The sequence below is a fragment of the Cryptomeria japonica genome, chromosome 9, assembly GCF_030272615.1.
Source record: "Cryptomeria japonica chromosome 9, Sugi_1.0, whole genome shotgun sequence".
Lineage (NCBI taxonomy): Eukaryota > Viridiplantae > Streptophyta > Pinopsida > Cupressales > Cupressaceae > Cryptomeria > Cryptomeria japonica.
Genome location: NC_081413.1, coordinates 146,879,888 through 146,900,676, shown reverse-complemented (window position 1 = coordinate 146,900,676; position 20,789 = coordinate 146,879,888).

Below are 20,789 nucleotides of genomic sequence, written 5' to 3'. Positions count from 1 at the left end.
TTTCTTTTGTAGTCAGTGAGGCTCCATTGTGATGAGCAGTGCGCTATAGGCTATTGGCCTTCTTGCATGTGCAGGCTCCTTATCGTAATCACATACTTACTGTAGAAGTATTATCTGACTGTGGGTAGGCTTCCCACCATGGTTTTTCCCTTTACCAGGTTTTCCACATACGAATCTTAGTGTTATGTGTTGTGGATGCATGTTATTTGGTTTATGGTTTATGTGTGTGCTTATTTGATATATCTTCTATTCCAGTATTTGGTTTATACATTCCGGTAAAAGGTTTTTTATGCTTAAAGTTTCATAATTTGTTAACAACAGATTCAACCCCCCTCTCAGTTATTCATCGGTTATCCGAACAATTGGTATCAGAGCTTGGTCCTCTCTACAAAAGCTTAACCACTTGAGGAAGATCCTCTGGCGAGTAATCATTCAACTTCAATTGCTTACTAGAAGGACAACCCTAGGCTTGCAAGAACAAATTATAGGATATGGAAGCTTCGGATGGAGACTCATCTGAGATGTCTTAGCAAGGATATTTGGGAGATCATTCAAAAAGGCTATACTCCTTATGATCCGGCATTTGGTAATCCTCTTTTGGCAGACTTTGATAAGAACATTGAAAATGACTGTAGAGCTAGAGAAGCCCTCTTGAGCGGCCTTTTAGATCAAAAGGTAATGGGATTAATAGACAAATCATTTGCCAAAGCTATATGGGATAAGTTGGAAACTCTGAATGAAGGTGACCCTACTGTTAAAATTTCTAAACTTGATGGTTATCGAGTAAGCTATGAGAACCTGAGAATGGAGGAAGATGAAAAGATTACAACTTTTATAGAAAGAGTGAATGAAATTGTTTTGGGAATTCAATGTTGTGGTGGATCTTTGAGTGAAGATGAGATTGTTTCTAAGTATTGAGAGCTTTGCCTCTAGCCTACAAGATGAAGGCTGCTACAATTAATGAGCTAAGAACTATGTATAACACTTCTATTAATATGGATACTCTAGTTGGAAAGTTGTCTCCTTTTGAGCTTGAAGAATTTGGTCTTAAAGGAGTTGCAAAGATAGATTCTGCATTCAAGGCATCTACATTATCAACCGACAAGAGTGATTGGAAAGCATTATATGTGAAGGAACTGGAGGATATGAAGAAAGAGGATGAAGAGTTTGAGAAAATTGAAGCCCTATTTTCTAGAAGAGTACCTAAAGGACTGATAGGAAGTAAGTATGAAGGAAAATCACCTTTCAAATGTTTTGCATGTAATAAGATAGGTCATTTTGTATCTAGATGTCCTAAGAGGAATTCAAGATTTGAAGAGAAATATAAAAGATCTTTTAGGTCTAACCATGAATATCAGAACAAGCATAACTATAGGAGGAACAAAGATAAATCACGCTACTATGTGGATGAGGAAGGTGTAATTGATTATTTTGATGATGCGCTGACAAAATATTCAGCTAGTGGATCCGACAATGGAAAGGAATGGGTATTCTTGGCTATCAAGGAAGATACTCTGGAACCTGTCATTCATAATGAAGAGAAGGCCCTTACTGCTAAAGTTGAAGAGAAAGATGAATGGGTGATAGATAGTGGATGTTCACATCATATGACTGGAGATAAAAGGAAGTTTCTATCTTTGCAATAATTTGATGGTGGTCTTGTTAGATTTGGAGATGACAAAGCATGCATGATCAGAGGAAGAGGAACTATATCATTGGATGGTAAAAATACCACTGATAATGTTTATTATGTTGAATGTTTAAGGCATAATATTTTGAGTGTAGGAAAGTTGGTGGATAAGGGATTTCAATTACATTTCAAGGATGGAAAATGCAAAATCATTAACAGATCTAGATTGGAGATTGCAATCGGTACTCAGACTAAAGGTAACATCTTTCATTTGAACTCTGATGAGAAGACATGTTTGATTGCACATATGGATGAGAGTTGGCTATGAAATAAGAGGTTGTGTCATGTGAATTTTGATTCCATTGTAAAGATTAGTTCAACTAAGGCAGTTAGAGATATACCTAATATTGTGAAGCCTCTTAATCTAGTGTGTAAGGAATGTCAAATGGGAAATCAAGTCAGAACTTATTTTAAGAGTATTCAAGATAAATCTAATGATGTTCTTGATCTTATTCATACTAATTTGTGTGGTCCTGCTAGAATAAGAAGTTTTTAGGGTGATAGATATTTCATGCTAATCATTGATGACTATTTCTAGAATGATGTGGGTTACTTTTCTAAGGGAGAAATCTGAACCATTGGAAAAGTTCAAGATCTTTAAACCTATGGTTGAGACTGAGACGAGATTGAAAATCAAATGCTTAAGATATGATCAGGGTGGTGAATTCACATCCAGTGAATTTAATAGTTATTGTGAGAAACATGGGAAAAGGAGATAGTTGTCTATACCCCAGACACCTTGAAGCAGAATGGTGTTGTGGAAAGAAAGAACAGAACTATCCTAGATGTGGCTAGATCTATGATGATGAAAGCTAATTTGCCTCATATCTATTGGAGAAAAGTTGTGAGCACAACGGTATACACATTAAACAAAGTTCATATCAAAGGAGACATTGGTAAGACACCTTATGAGTTATGGTTTGGTCATACACCTATAGTTAAGTAATTAAGAATATTTGGTAGTAAATGCTATGTCAAAAGAGATGATTCCACTGGAAAGTTTGATCCTAGATGTGATGAAGGAATACTTCTTGGTTATTCTAATCAAAGAAAATCATATAGATGTTATGACAAAAGATTGCAAAAAATTGTGGAAAGTGCTAATGTCAAGGTGGATGAGTAGAACAAAGATCAAATCAGAACTTATGAGAGAGAACCAAAAGTGGAAATGGTTATAACTAAATCGGTAGCACTTGTACTAGGAATAGAATGTTGAACCAGTTACTCCGACAATATCAAAAAATTCAACAGTAACTGAAGTTCAAAGAAGGGAATCTGAAAGTCGAAAGACTCCCTGGTATGTAAGGTTGAATCATTCAGAAGATCAGATCATTGGAGGCAAGAGAAAAGGAGTGATGACAAGGAGAAGGTTGGTAGCTCAAGAGGTATTTTTAATTTCTCAAATTGAACCGGCATCAGTAGATGAAGCATGTAAAGATGAATGTTGGATAAAAGCTATATAAGAGGAATTGGATCAGATTGAAAAGAACAACACATGGGCTTTAGTTCCCTAGCCTAAAAATAAGAATGTCATTGGAACTAAATGGGTTTATAGGAATAAATTGAATGAAGATGGACAAGATGTGAGGAACAAGGCTAGATTGGTCTATAAAAGAGGGAATTGATTATGATGAAACTTTTACTCCAGTAGCTAGGATTGAAGCTGTGAGATTATTTTTTGTTTATGCTGCCCATAAGAACTACAAGGTTTATCAGATGGATGTTAAGTGTGGATTTCTGAATGGATATCTTGAAGAGGAAGTTTATATTGAGCAACCTGATGGTTTTTCACTTTCAGATGAGAAAAACATGGTTGCAGATTAAGGAAAGCTTTATATGGTTTGAAGCAAGCTCCTAGAGCTTGGTATGCTAGATTAGACAAATATCTTTTGAAGCTTGGTTTCACTAAAGGTAATGTTGACAATAACTTGTATTATAAGATCATAGATGATGACATATTGATTGTTGAGGTCTTTGTTGATGATATCATTTTTAGAGGTGAGGATAAGTTATGTATGAAATTCTCTGATAATATGAAGAATGAATTTGAGATGTCTATGATTGGAGAAATGAGATTTTTCTTAGGTTTGCAGATTACTCAAATTGATACATGTATTTTCATCTATCAAACTAAGTATGCTAGAGAGTTGTTGAAAAAAATTGGTATGGAAAATTCTAAACTAGTTGGTACTCCTATGGTTACAAGTGACAAATTGACAAAGAAAGATGAATCAACTCTAATAAATCCTACAAGGTATAAATCTATGATTGGAGGTTTGTTATATTTGACTGAGACTAGACCGGATATAGTGAATGTTGTTTGTATTGTATCAAGATATCAGAGTGATCCTAGAGAGAATCATGAGAGTGCAGTGAAAAAGATTTTCAGATATTTATAGGGAACAACTGAATATGGTTTATGCTATCCTAAAAATGATGACTTTACACTATGTGCATAAACAGATGCAGATTGGGTTGGAGATATAGATGACCCAAAAATCACATCTGGTGGAGCTTTCTTTCTTGGAAAGAAACTTGTTTCATGGATCAACAAGAAACAATCATGTACTTCTTTATCCACTACTGAAGTTGAGTATGTTGTTGCTGCTACTAACTATACACAAGTTCTATGCATAAATAAAATGTTGAAGGATATAAGGATAGATTGTAATGAACCAGTAGTTATTCAATGTGATAACTATATTTCTATTGACATATCAAAGAATCTAGTATTTCATTTTAAGACAAAGCACATATCAATCAAGTATAAATTTCTGAAGGAAAAGGTGGAAGAAAAAGAAGTCAGATTGGTTTATGTGAACACTAAAGAGCAGATTGCAAATATCTTCACTAAAACTTTGCCTAAGGAATCATTTGAGTATTTTAGAGATAGATTTGGGGTCTCTACCCTTCCGGTAAAAACTTGAGTGATGCAGATTGACATCAGTTCGGTATGCATTTATCAGAATTATTATTCGTTCCTCATTGATGAGATGGTGCTACTACTCAGGAGGAGTAGTCAGCTGTATGGTTCAGAGGTTTTATGATTTTTCTTTGATGTTTATGTCATATTTCTGGCATTGATGTCAAATGGGGAGAGATATTCATTTGAAAAATAGAAAACAGAGCTTAATAGAGATATCAGTCACAGGGTAAGTTTGGTCTTTGGTTTGGTTATTTGGTTCAAAACTTAATTGTTATATCATTTGTTGGATGTCTTCCAATCGGGGAGACTTGCTTGGAATTTCTTGGCACTTGGATGTTTTTCACATCTAGTGTTGCCATCAATGCCAAAGGGGTAGATTGTTGGCAATTTGGAAGATTTGATTATGTGTTGCATTGATGTTTGTCATTGATGTCAACACTAGCTTCTTTGGTTATCTGTTGAGTTTCAGTAGAGTGGTTGGACATTGATGATGATCAGGAGATTTGTCTCTGGTATATTCCAATTGGTGGAATTGGTTTAGTTCAGCTATTCATGTTATTCAGATGCCTGTTAGATTCAGTTGGTTCAGGATTTGGTGATCCAGAAGCTATCAAATGTTCTAGTAAGCCTTTTGGTTACTGGTAAGGGTTTAATCGCAATGCTTTGTTGAAGATATTCTGATGAATTTGATAAGTGGTGTTGGTGTAGCTTCTAAAAGGTTTTCAGGATGCTGATGGTTATCTATTCATGTTCTAGTTGATTGGTGGTATTTTCATTTGGCTTATGGTGACCTATTTTAGTTTCAGTCTTATTCTACTAGGTTATGGACCAGTTTATGTAATGTGTTGGCAGATGCTCCTGATGCATTACCAGTCGGATTTATTATTTTGTTAATGTTGTTTTGGTCTTAGGATGACTTAGTTTATCATTTGATTGAGATTTTATGTAATGAATTCATTGTATTATCTTTTAGGTGGCCAACCTAAATATGTTGTAAGATCTCTTTGTAGAGTGTGGTCATGGATTATGGGATTATCTGTGTGCGAATAAAGTTGTAATCATATGCAGAGGATTTGGTCGATCATAGGTGATCGAATTGGGTTTGTGTAAGAGGTTTTTGACCTCCGACATTGAACTTAACCAGAACTATGCTCAAGCATAGGAGATGTTATTCTTGGAGTCCATTCTTATTTCTGGATTATAGTCTGGATTTATTTTGTATTCAGTGAGGCTCCTTTGTGATGAGCAATGCACTCTAGGTTGTTGGCCTTCCTACATGTGCAGGCCCCTTATTGTAATCACATACTTAACCATGGTTTTTCCCTTAACCGGGTTTTCCACGTACAAATCTTGGTGTTATGTGTTGTGGATGCATGGTATTTGGCTTATGGTTTATGTCTGTGCTTATTAGATATATCTGTTATTCTGGTATTTGGTTTATGCATTCTAGTAAAAGGTTTTGTGTGCTTAAAGTTTCATAATCTATTAACAACTAATTCAGCCCCCCCCCTAGTTGTTCACCGGTTATACTATCAATTGTAAATGAATTTTTATTTATAGATCAATTTAAATTGATACAAATAATATGTATTTCAGGAAGCAACAATAGTATCTGATATTCCTCTGTAGTTACTATTGTTAGACACAATGCACCACTGAGAGGGGGGTGAATAAGTGGTTCTCAGACTTTTCCCTTTAACTGTCCTTAAGAAAATATACCTATTAATAGATCTAGTTGAATGTAGCCTTACCAGTTAGTGAGGAGACTAAACACAAATGCATTCACACAAAGGGACATCACATAACACCACTGTGTGCAAGGAAAATCCCAAAATGTGAAAAACATCGGTGAGCAATGCTACTGGAGACTACTGCTCCAATCCTGCCTCACAATGAAAAAATGTTACAATGTTTAGGGTACCAACCCAAAGAGATACAACCCCTAATTTAGGACACCAACCTAAGGAGCACCAACCCTAGATTTAGGGAACCAACCCAAGGAGCACCAACCCCTAACTTGTTTATGGGCTACAACCCAAAGGAGATACAATCCCTACATTGAGCTACAAATTAGTGAATATAAAACAATGATTTGCAAATTAATAACCTTGTTACAAATGAATTTTGTAACTCTTCTTAAAATCTCTCTTCAGGATCTTTTATCTAGTTCACTGATGGTTCTTTACCTCACCCACTCATGACCTTAATCTTATCTTCTTACAGCAACCTTATTGGTTCAATCTCTTTTCCTCCTCTACCTATTCTCTCTCTCTCTCTCTTTACTGGTTCTCACTCCTTTCAATTGCTCTACTGCTCTCCACCGGTACTACACTCATCTGGTTCTATGCCTGCCTTCTCTGCAGTTACCTTTTCTTCTTCTCTATTGGTATGGACACTATCGGTTCTGCACTTCAACCTCATTCTCCCTCACACTCAGCCTCTTCTATATATCCTTGATGAGAACTTGACTGATCTCCTCTCACATGCAGCAACTCTATCTTCTTCTATTTAGTAGCACTTAACAATATCTTTGGCTTCCTTATTTATATCTTGGTTTTCCTACCAAAAGATAATTTAAATCTCAGGCGGTTAGGGTTTCCTCATCAGCCTTGAGGCAAACTAAATCCAATCAGATCTTATCTTATCTAATCTCCAAGATAGCTATCTACATATCTCTACCATTATCGTGCCTTCTTGATCATGCCTTCTATCTTTGGCAATCTTATTTTTACCCTGTCAATTGATTTATTGGTCAATCACCAAAATTGGTCTTACGGTTTCCTTCATCAACTTTAATCTCCTCAATCACTCTGAGATGGCTCTTTGTTGTCCTCTAGACCTCGAGCTACAAACCTCTGTAATGGCTCTGCAACACATCCCATGATTTACGGGATATACCATTAATGTTGACCAACTCTGCAACTACCTCATCGATGCACACTCCATCTACTGTTGCATGCAAGTTTGCCACCTTGAACCCACATGGAATCCATGTCAACCAACTGCCAGCTTGGATCGATGTGTCGATTTAGATAGGATCACCGACCAAACACTCAACCGGTTTTTTTTTCTTTTGTCGGTTTACTAACCCTGCTGGTATCTCACACTTTACCAGTTAACTCCTCATGTTTTCTCTTTGCCGAACTACTGGTGGAACTCCTTAACCTGTCACTAGACATGTCTATTCATAACATGCTCATTCTCAGAGAAGTCTTCTATGTCTGCACATTGTCTATATTACCGGTAGACTTACATATGGGTAAAACACTCTTCATGATACTATGTTATCAACCTTCACCAAACTCCATCTTCAATCCAGCCATTCTCCTCTGACTGTATTTTCTTAGCCTTTCCTTCTCTCTAATCAGCTCAGACCATATCTCAATGAGTTTATCAAAGAGACAAACCCAACATACTCCAACTACACCAACATCCCAACATGCCTTCTCTATGAGTTCAGTGTATAATTTTGATTTCATGCACTCAAGGCATTTCTTTGTTTCACTAATAGATCCGGTTCCAGCCCTCAAACACTTGCCTTTACCTCTTCTTTCTTATCTCATAGAACTCTAATGTGCATCATGCATAATAGGAGATAAGCTCCACTTATCGGTGGAGTGATACCTTGTCATCTACATCCTGTAATGAACCCATGTGACTTCCCTATTTGTGTGGCACATCTTCAAATAGGCACATGTGATCAGGTGTGGACACATTTGTTGTCACTCATCTCTTCACATGGTGACTGCATCTTCATCCAGTGGGAGTCCTCTTGTTCTACAACCTCATAGCATATCAGTGACCTATTCATTCTTCCCCTCTAATGTTGATGTGATTTAGGTAACATTCTGCCTCTTCATCACAAATAACTACTCAAGCACCTTGCTCATCATTCTTGTAAACTATTCATGAGCTTTCCAATTGGCAACTACACACTATCAACATAACACTTATCAATTGAAATTATTTCCTTACCAATGATACACTGTACCGATAAACTTACCAATTCATCCACACAAGTTAGGCACTAACTTGTGTACCGGTGACACTAGTGGTCATTACTCTAAATGACATTCTCTTCTTTACCTTACCGATGTTGCAACACAAGGTGACATCAAAGATATCTCATCAATGATAACTTTAAGAAACCCCCCCTCAAAAAATTATATAAAATCTTGGCGAATATTTTTTTTTTCTAAAAATAATAATAATGTTTATTTGCGAATCTTTCCTTTTTATAAAAAAAATTAATTTTATTGGCAAATTTGTTTATCTCAATTTTATTTGGTAGAAAATATTGGTGAATCTTGGAAAATAAGCATTGTATGCATTGATTACTATTGCATTTCCTTTCATTTAAAAATAATCTTTTATAAAAAAGTAAAGGCATGAAGGTTGAAATCATTAATGAGTTTAAGGGTTAGACTATACTTTATTTGGTTTCTACCATTAACTTAAAATAATCTAATAGCCCTCTTTCTATTTTGTGAGATAAAATTTACAAACAATTTGTAATACTCATGGGGCCAAAAATTGCTTTTAGACCATTGGTTTTCATTGAAGTCAATAATTCAAAAGCAATTTCAAACCCCACGAGAATTACAACTTGTAGGTACATTTTACCTCATGGAATACAATGAAGGTCATTAGATTATATTTTAAATCAATGGTGGAAACAAAAGATACTAATAATTATGATAAATTATTGGTGAATTAATTTGGGTTTTTACAATAAATTATTAAATGTTGGCAAATTTGATCTAATCATGTATCAAATATTGTGGCAAATCTTTAAGTTAAAAAAATTAATAAAATAAATTCTTTGGCGATTTAAATAACATTAAAATAAAAATTTGTAAAAATGTGGCGATTTGGGTCACCTTAAAAATTGAAATTATTAGCCAAATTTGATTCCCAAATTTCAAAAAATAGCCAATTGGTGAATATTAGCCACTAAAGTTTTCACTGTATCTCATTCTATACTCCTTCATGATAGTGTTGCACATACATCTCTCATACAGGTAGACATCCCATATTGGTTGACATTGCTAACAACACAATGCCAATAATCTGCCCCTTTGGCATTGATGTTAACTCATGTAGTAACTGACATACTACATAATCTCTCTCCCCCTTGGTATGATCCAATGGATTCTCACTCATGTAGTATGTGGTATACTACAAAATCTTTCTCCCCCTTTGACAACAATGGAAAAGGGCACTGTCAGGATGTCATTCCTCCTTGTATTTACTGGTCACTGATAGAATTCTTTCTTCCCATTTATCTTCATTGGATGCATCTCCTCCTTTGATACCACTTGTTACATTTTCTCAAGTCACAACACTTGAGATGGAGGACTCAACCATCAACTGACACCAATTGAGCATGCAAATCTGATACTATTTAATACCAGTTATTAGAGCACTCAATTACAGAAGGATATGTCACTGACTACTCTTTACCTGTCAGTCAAACTGTATCACCTCCTGTTTGATCCCAAATTTATTTAGAATCAAATGTGATTGTACTATGAATACAACCAACCAAATGACAAGTAGTTATCCATAACCATGAAATTATCCTCGGTATACCTACTGCAATTTCCATCATCTACAGTTTGGGCAGTCAGTATCTTTACAAGTTCAAGCATTCCTGCTTTGTATCATAAGCACTTGAACTCCTCCTGAGTCATACATCTGAGGTCCTCATCTCCAGTCAGGTCCAATATCGCGGCTCCAATATTCACCATATACCATTTGAGTTGTGCAATTGTGATCATCTGATAATCTTTCAACTCCATTATTTTACCACAGCCTATGACATGATCCTGGATGTACACAATGCTATACAATATCATCATCAAGTCATAGATCAAACCAGTTAGCTCAAAAACATGTGAGCATGCATGATCAACCTTTGGGCCAACATATGTCATTTAGGTATTTTCCAATACCACCTAAGACATAAAATCCACATTCCATGCTACCGGGGCTAAAGAAATAATCTCCATCTTCATTGTCTTACATAACCCAAGTACCTATTAGCATTCATGCCAGTAACATCCTACACATACTAGTTTCCTGTACCGATTCATCATCACTACCGGAGCACCTTTTTATGACTTCTGATATTCTATGTCACTTTACATCTGATTCCAATTGTTAATCGTTATCCATTGACACATGAAATAGTGATCCAACATTCATTTGTAGGTGTGTAGTCAAGGTAGCTTCTACGCACACTTATCATCTCATTTTCTTCCTTCATACCAACAACACCTTGTTCTTCCAAGTATCCTTCTTACCTAAGGGGGTGAATTATTTAGTTCAATATACTACTCCCCTTGAGATCCTGCATTACCTTTAGGCCTTGGGAGATATCACTTGTGCAATGAATGCATAGTGTCGGTCGTTGGTCTTCTTCCTCCATACCTGCTTGAGCTCATTCTTCTTCCTATTTTCAGACTTGGGAGAAGGTCTTACCATCTTCTACTGATGGGTCTTTTCTTTTCTTGTTTCTAGAAGTAGTGCTATAGTAGCACACAACATCCATCCCAACTTCATGATTGGGGAATCTCTTAACATACTGGTTTGACCATCTTCTCCTGGTCATGTTGTTGTGACTAACAACAGAAACTAGTGGACCTCTTGCTCCTACAGGGATATTTCTCCTTTGGTTCCATGCAAGCCTTTGACTTCCATATGCTCTATATCCACTTTTCTACAGAGCATAGTTGCTATATTGGCCACCATATGACTGCAAGTTCCTATTCCTACATTCAAACTCTTTATGGTCAATTCCATTACAGTTATAACAAATAATATTTGCATAACTAGGAGAGGAGACATGCATGTATCTACTCCTTGATACATTTTTCTAATATGCATGATACCTGTGAGATCCTACATTATTCCTTCTAGATCTCATTCTACATACTTCTTCCCTATGGCCATAAGTATTGCATTCAAAGCAATAACTGGAGAAGGATGGCATATGACTTACAAATTTATTCTGCCATACATGGGGAGATCTTACTAGCTTAGCATCTCCACTTCTCCTTCTTTGAGGATGTATCCTGGGTTGTCCATTCTTTGCAGTCCTTCCATCTTGTCTCTTCTTCTCCCACACTTGCTTTGTCCTGTGGGTGGTAGCATTCCTTTGTCCTCTGTCGATAGGAGGCCTTCTTTGTTGCTTTCTCATTTTCCTGCTTCTGGTGAAGCTATCTTCTCCCATCTTTCCTTTTCCTTAGGGATCTATATTGTTCCTCCTTCTTGCAGCACTGGTCTTTATTCTTGTCTGTAAGTCTTCACTGGTTGTGGTTAGATCAATCTTCTTCTAGGGAATATTTTTTACTATGAAGGTTTGTCCCTTGTTTTCTCCATTCAAGGAGACAAACAAAACGTCATTGTGGGGGACATTCTTGTTGGTGGAGCTTTCACTGGCACCACTTCCTAAACCTTCAGTGTCCTTGGCATCCTTTTGCTTCTTCAACATTTTGTCTAAGGCATCACTACTACCATCAAACCAGATTCTTACCTTGAGCTCATCCTGACATTTCTCAAGGTCATTTCGAAGAATTTTCCTTTCTCCAACCAGCTATAGCTATTCTTTATCTTTAACTTCTAGCACAGATGCTAGATCATTATACCGACACTTCTTGGTGCCTTCTTCTTGAGACTTCAACTCTAAGATAAATTTCTCAGATTCTTTAAGGCATTTAGTTAACCAATTTTTCTCCATTATAGCAACATTTTTGAATAGCTTGTATTCCTTTCTTACTCTACTGAGTTCTTCAGGTGCATTTACATGCTCTCCTTCAAGATCAACTTCTTCTTCACCTTCACTATCAAATAGATCTTGTTGGCTAGATATATCTACCTTATATCCTTCTTCTTCATCATCACTACCAAACACATCATATCAGTGGGAACCATCTATACTATTCCCTTTTGATGTCGGATACTCAATATCTGTCTCATGGGCCATGAAGAGATGAGTCTCCTCATCACCATTGCTACTACAACAATTTGATCTACCTCTATCATCCATGTAGGTGTCTGCAACACTATTCTTCTCAGCTCCACAACCTGATCCAGTGGTGCAGGGTTCATTTCCATAGAGCTTCTTTAGTCTATCCCATAGACTCTTTGTTGATCTGCACTTATCCACCTATGAAGAAACATCACTGATGAGCCAATGAGCTCAGAGAATATAGCCTTCATGGCTTCTTCATTGCACATGCATCTTCTTTCTTCTTCAGAGTTGGTGGGAGTACAAACATTCCTAGGGAGACCATTAACAACTGACATCCATACATCAAACCCTAGAGAGGACAACTAGACTTCCATTCTACAACTCTAAATAGAATAGTTTGAACCATAAAAAACTGGAGTAGGGATTGACACTAAACTGACCATTGTATCCTTAAGACAGAATCTACCCAAGTGAGAGAAATCTTGATAAACAAGGTACCTATGCTTTGATACCAATTGTTATACACAATGCACCACTGAGAGGGGGGTGAATCCATGGTTCTCAAACTTTTCACTTTAATTGTCCTTAAGAAAATATACCTATTAATAGATCTAGCTAAATGCAAACTTACTGGTTAGTGAGGAGACTAAACACAAATGCATTCACACAAAGGGATATCACATAACACTAGTGTGTATGAGGAAAACCCACGATGGTAAAAAACTTGGTGAGAAATGCTACTGAAGACTACTGCTCCAATCCAGCCTCACAATGAAAAACAGTTACAATATTTAGGGCACCAACCCAAGGAGCTACAACCCCTGATTTAGGGCACCAACCCAAGGAGCACCAACCCCTAATTTAGGGCACCAACCCAAGGAGAACCAACCCCTAACTTGTTTATGGGATACAACTCAGTGAATACAAACATAATCATTTGCAAATTAATAGCCTTGTTACAAATGAATTTTGTTACTCTTTTGCAAATCTCTCTTCAGGATCTTTTATCCAGCTCACTACTAGTTCTCTACTTCACCCACTCACTGTTGTAGTCTTATCTTCAAGCTACAACCTTATTGGTTCAGTGTCTTTTCCTCCTCTACCAGTTCTCTCTCTCTGCTAGTTCTCACTTCTTTCATTTTCTCTGCTACTCTCCACTGGTACTACACTCATTTGGTTCTATGCCTTCCTGCTCTGCAGTTACTTTTTCTTCTTCTCTACCAGTATGGACACTTCTGGTTCTGCACTTCTATAGGTTGAACACTTCAATCTTGTTCTCCCTCAAACTTAGTCTCTTCTATATCTCTTTGATGAGAGATTTGTTGATCTCCTCTCACATGCAATAACTCTATCTTCTTTTATTCAGCAACACTTAATAATATCTTTGGCTTCCTTATTTTTATCTTGGTTTTCCTGCCAAAAGCCAATTTAAATCTCAGGCAGTTAGGGTTTCCTCATCAGCCTCGAGGAAAACCAAATCCAATAAGATCTTATCTGATCTAATCTCCAAGATAGCTATCTACACATCTCTACCATTGTCGTACCTTCTTGATCACGCCTTCTATCTTTGGTAATCTTCTTTTTACCTTGTCGGCTGATTTCTTGGTCAGCCACCAAGATTGATCTTGCGGTTTCCTTCATCAGCCTTGATCTCCTCAATCACTCTGAGCTGGCTATTTTTTGTCCTCCAGACCTCGAGCCACAAACCTCTAGAATGGCTCTGCAACATATCCCATGATTTATAGGATCTACCATTAATGTTGACCAACTCTGCAACTACCTCATCGGTGCACACTCCATCTACCACTGCATTTAAGTTTGCCACCTTGACTCCACATGGAATCCATGTCGACCAACTACTAGCTTGGATCGACGTGTTGGTTCAAATAGGATCACTGACCAAACACTCAATCGGTTCTTTTTTTTTCTACCTGTTTACTAACCCAATCAGTATCTCACACTTTACCAGTTAACTCCTCATGTCTTCTCTTTATTGAACTATCAGTGGAACTCCTTAACCAGTCACCAGACATATCTATCCATAGTATGTTCATTCTCATCAAGTGAGAAGTCTTCTCCGTCTACACATTGTCCATATTATCGATGGACTTACATACCGGTAAAACACTCTTGATGATACTCAGCCTTGCCTTCTCCCTAATCAGCTCAAACCATATCTCAACCAGTTTGTCAAAGAGACAAACCCAACATACTTTAATTGCATCGACATCCCAACATGCCTTCTCTGTCGGTTTAGTGCATAATCTTGATTTCATGCACTCAAAGAATTCCTTTGTTTCCCTGATAGATCGGGTGTGAGCCTTCTAAAACTTGCCTTTACCTCTTCTTCCTTATCCTATAGAACTCTAAAGTGCATTATGCATAATAGGAGATAAGCTCCACTTACCGGTGGAGTGATACCTTGTCATCTACATCCTGCAATGAACCCATGTGACTTCCTTGTTTGTGCAATGCATCTTCAAATAGGCACATGTGATTAGGTGTGGGCACATTTACGGTCAGTCATCTCTTCACATGGTGACTGGATCTTGATCCGGTGGGAGTCCTGTTGTTATACAACCTGATAGCATACTAGTGACCTGTTCATTCTTCTCCTTTGATGTTGATGTGATTTAGGTAGCATTTTGCCTCTTCATCACAAACAACAAGTCAAGAACCTTGCCCATCCTACTTGTACACTGGTCATGAGCTTTCCAGTTGGAAACTACACACTATCAACACAACACTTATCAGTTGACATTCTTTCCTTACCGGTGATACACTGTACTAGTAAAATTACCAATTCATCCACACAAGTTAGGCACTAACTTGTGTACCGGTGACACGAATGGTCATTACTCTGAATGACATTCTCTTCTTTACCTTACTGATGCTCTGCAACACAAGGTGATATCAAAGATATCTCATTCTGCACTCCTTCATGATAATGTTGCACATACATCTCTCATACCAGTTGATATCAATGACAACACAATGCCAACAACTGTAGCAGCAAATTCGACATCTGAGGTATAAATTTTGTAACATGTTAAAATAGAATAGTACACTTTGAATTCAAAAAATTACAAGATATACTAACTCTCTTTAATGCTTGATATTTTTTTGTTTGTAGGCATTCTCAGGGGACCAAATGTCCTAGATTGATGATGTCATGCTCTCAGCGATCGATTTTGGCCTACAAGGCTATACGGTATCATATTTTGTATACCTTATTTTATGTATTCTTTTGATGGAATATGAAAGTCATTTCATTTTAGATTTATTAAATTATGTTTAATATTATCTTTACTAATATCTCATGTTAATTTTGTTTAGGGTACCCCCTCCATGTCTAGGCCTCATCCTCAACTAAGGAAATACTCAAGGATGCCAACACGAGAGAAGAAGGTAATTCAACACATTTTTAGTTGTACAATTGTTTGAAAAAGTTGAAATTGTCTTAGTTGAAAATTGTAGATTGATTAGTGTTTTTTTGTCTATTTTATATGTACAATGACCATTGAGGTATGTAGATATGTTGAATTCATCTATACGTTCAAGGATCGAGAGAGGGCATAGGTATGTATCTCTACTTTATTTTCTTGATTTGATGATTATACGCACGTGTACATGTGAACTTGTGATAAATTATAATCTTATCATTTTTTCATACATGAAATATCCATAACTACTTCATCAATGGTAAGCCCTCCTCCATGTACTGGAGAAGCATCTTAGGCTTCGGTACACTTTTATTTGATATATTCCATTAATTATTTTTAACCTACAATACTTATCATTATATTAGTTGTATTTAATTTTTTATATTTTTTGTATAGGTAATAGCGATAGCTTCTCCATCAATGGTGATCCCTCCTCGGTCTACTAGAGTAGCATCTTAGGCTCCGGTACACTTTTGTTCTCTATATTATAGATTTTTAGTGTTTTTGATATATATATATGTTAGTACATTGTATTAATTGTATTTAATCAACAATATCCCCTTTCGTAGTTCAGCCATAACTTGGAGCCTTTGAAGAAGGTATTCAAGAGAACTCCTAAGGCTAACAAGGAGAAGACAAAAAAGTCAGTAGATCCTAGATCAACAAATGATGTAATCTACATTTCTATTGCAAATAAATTACAGTTAAATACATAGTTATGTTGATAATTGTGAACTATTTTCTACAAAAATATTCTAACTTGGCTTTTGAATTGTGGTTTTACAGGCATCTACAGAGCCACGTACTACATTGAAGAGGCTCGATTTTGATGATCCACCACAAGTATAGTATCATATAGTGTTAGTTGTGGTTACTGAATGGCCAATACATGTAGATATATTTTACATTTTTATTGTATATCGATTTGGACATGGCATATGCCACATTTTTGCAATACTTGTATTGACTTGGCATACATGCATTTTTTGATATATATAAATGTTAATATTTGATCCAATAAATGTGTGTGGAGTTCATTATTATGTATTTGTTGTATTTGGTGGCTTCCCTTTTATAAATTTAAATGATTAGTTGCCTATGTAATCAACAATATGAGTATAAATAACAAAAATCTATGATATAAAATATTGCAATCATAGAATATGATTTGATAAACTTTCTAAAATGTTGAATTAACCCTACAAAACTCCTTGTATTGAGTTCATTATTGTGTATTCATTGTATTTGGTGGCTGCCCTTTATAAAGTTAAATGAATATTTGCCTATGTAATAAACAATATGAATATAAACAACAAAAATCTATGATATAAAACATTGCAATCATGGAATATGATTTGATAAACTTTCTAAAATGTTGAATTAACCCTACAATTTTTTTTGTTTCAATGAAAATGAAATTCAATGGTAATGGTCAGATTTGATCCATGGTAATGATCGGTGGATGTTTTTCATTCCTTTCATTTATATTTGTCAATGTGTGTGATACAAGAGCACCCTCATGCTCGCAATGGTCAATTTTTGGTTCTCATCTTGTTTTACCATTTTGTTTATCTAAATAAAATAATTTTGGACCATTAATGATCATTCAAAGCCATTTGTGAAAGTTTGGGTCATTTGGATAAAAGATGTAAAAGCTACTCAAGTGTTGTCAAAGTTGCTCATTTGTTGTCAAAGTTGTCAAAGTTTGGGCTCATTTGGATAATAGATGTAAAAGTTGCTCAGTTGTTGTCAAAGTTTCTCACTTGTTGTCAAAGTTGCTCAGTTGTTGTCAAAGTTGTCAAAGTTGCAAGATAGGCTAGAATTGATTTCATTCATCATGTGCATAAAAAAACATCATGAGAATGTCTGGGTGGGAAGGTTTATGCTAGGCATGCTCCTATCATGCATCCTAAAGCATCATAACGTTGAGAGCCATACCCTACCGACATGATCTCTCAAGTGCCCTGAGTCCAAAAAAATGTCAAACTTTGACGGACTATTTCTCCTAATCTAGGACACATATTTTTGATCCATTTGAACCTATAGGGTCACATGAGGCTCATCTATAGTATCCTATCTTGGTTTCTGACGACTCAAAGCCATTTTTAATTGGTAGCATTTTTTCGCCTGCTGCAAAAATTGTCAGTTGCATGCAATGCAAAGTTGCAAGATAGGCTAGAATTGATTTCATTCATCATGTGCACAAACCAACATCACGAGCACATCTGCTTGGGTAGGTTTATGCTAGGCATGCTCTTGTTGTGCCTCCCAAAGCATCGAAATGTCGAGAGCCATACCCTACCGGCGCGATGTCTCAATTGCTCTGAGTCCAAAAAAATGTCAAACTTTGATAGACTATTTATCCCAATCCAGGACACATATGTTCGATTTGTTTGAACCTGTAGGGTCACATGAGTCTCTTATATAATGGTCTATTTCAGCTTCTAATGACTTAGAGCCATTTTTCATTTGGTAGCATTTTTTCGCCTGCTGCAAAAACTGTTAGTTGCATGCAATGTAAAGTTGCAAGATAGGCTAGAATTGATTATATTCATCGTGTGCATAAACCAACATCACAAGCACATTCAGGTGGAAATTTTTATGCTAGGAATTCTCTTTTTGTTCCTCCCAAAGCATCAAAATGTCAAGAGCCATACCCTACCAGAGCGATCTCTTAACTGCCCTGAGTCCAAAAAATTATCACGGACCATTTCTCCCAATCCAGGAAGCATATGATTAATTTGTTTGAACTTATAGGTTCATGTGAGGCTCATCTACAATGACCCATCTCATTTTATGATGACTTGGAGCCATTTTCAAATGGTAGCATTTTTGCACCTACTGCAAAAACCATCAGTGGCATGCAATGCAAAGTTGCAAGATAGGCTAGATTTGATCTCATTCATCATGGTCACAAACCAACATCACAAGTGCATCTAGGTGGGAAGGTTTATTCTAGGTATGCTCCTATTGTGCCTCCCAATTTGCTAGAACTTCAAGAGCCATACCCTACTGACGCGATGTAGAAGTTGCTTCACAACTTTTTTGACAACTTTTGTGACAATAATGACAATTTTTGGTCAAATTGTATCTAGACTCAATCTATGACTCCCATGACCCAATAATGACTCAAATGATTCTCCATGATTATACAAGAATCAAGAATTCTCATGATTGACCTTATCAAGAATGGTCATGATTGACCTTATCACATCAGATAAACTCAAAACATAGTCACAAATCATTGTCACATATTATTCAAAAAAATTCCTCTAAATATGGACAAATCAGCTCTTGGCTATTTAAATATAAAAAAAATGTGTTAAAAATCATCTCATGGGATTTTATACAAAATTTGGCATTTAAATATGTGTGATTCAGCTCATCGTCATCTTAATATACAAAATTTGGTATCTAAATATGTACAAATCAATGCATGGTTATTTAAATATACAAAATTATGCCCCTAAACATGTACAAATCAGCTCATGGGAATTTATATATATAAAAAATGAATATAGAACAATTTGACGATGATATATACAAAATTCTCCAAATCAATCTACTCTAAACTATAGAATCAATCAAGTGAGCCTTCAAGATCGGTTCTAACCCAGATTGTGTCAAGTATTGCCTTAAGGTCAGATTCACAAACTTTCCATAAAATCTTGTTATGAGGTCTACCACGATACTTCATCAATTGAATATTTGTTCCAACAACAAGGTTAGAGAAATGAAGAATATGTCTGTGTGTTTCAAAGTCCTCGAATAACCAAACATCAGAATTATTGATAGGGTATCTCCTAAGCCATGTTCCTGTCATGACAAAAGACCCTATTGGGTACTCAATACCCTCTTCGTCAATGATTGTTGTTGTCAATTTTCTTTTTGGCTCAACACAACGACACAAAAAGTAATTTGTTCCTTCTTCATTGTTCTCTTCTGCAAAAACTGCATACACATGACCTGGACTTTATAAAGTGATAATTAATACTAAAAATAAAGTGTGATGTACAACAAAATGAACCAAAAAGAATACTTGCAAAAAACTTAACTCAAAAAATCACTTGAATCCACTAGGTGGTCAAAATCCACTAGGTGGTCAAAATCCACTAATGTCTCCATCTGGCTCAATTATAGTGCTTGGAAATTTGATATGAATCAATGGGAGCCAATGGTCTACAAGACCATTTGTCAACCCACTCTTGTGATTCATATTCTTCCCACAAAAAATACACATGTTTCATGCCTGAAATCATTAAATCTATGCTAATTAGGAAGTAAGAACGAATCACTAGTTCTTAACTAATTAATAGATTCAAACACAAACCAATAAAATAAAATACTAATCAAGAGAATTAAACAAAAAATCAAATAAAAACTCCCTCAATAGTATTGTGGCGTCCATTGGTCTTCTCCATATTTCTGATATAGGTGGCTCTCAAATGTTGCACTAGGATTTCCTGCATAAGATAAACAATAATTTTGAAGACTGTGATTCTAGAATGAATTGAGAAAAGAGGTTGAATTTATAGATTTTCAACACATAAGAGGTGAGAATTTGAACTCAAGTGTTGATTGATAGTAAACGAAAATTGATTGATCAGTGAACTTAATAGATTGATCTATTTAATCATTTGATTGGGGACTCAACTAAATAGATTGGCTAGTGAACTGAATAGATTAGCTAGTTGACTAAGTTTATTGAGAGATGACTGAATTGATTAAGAGATAACTGGTTAGTCAAAAAAAGGT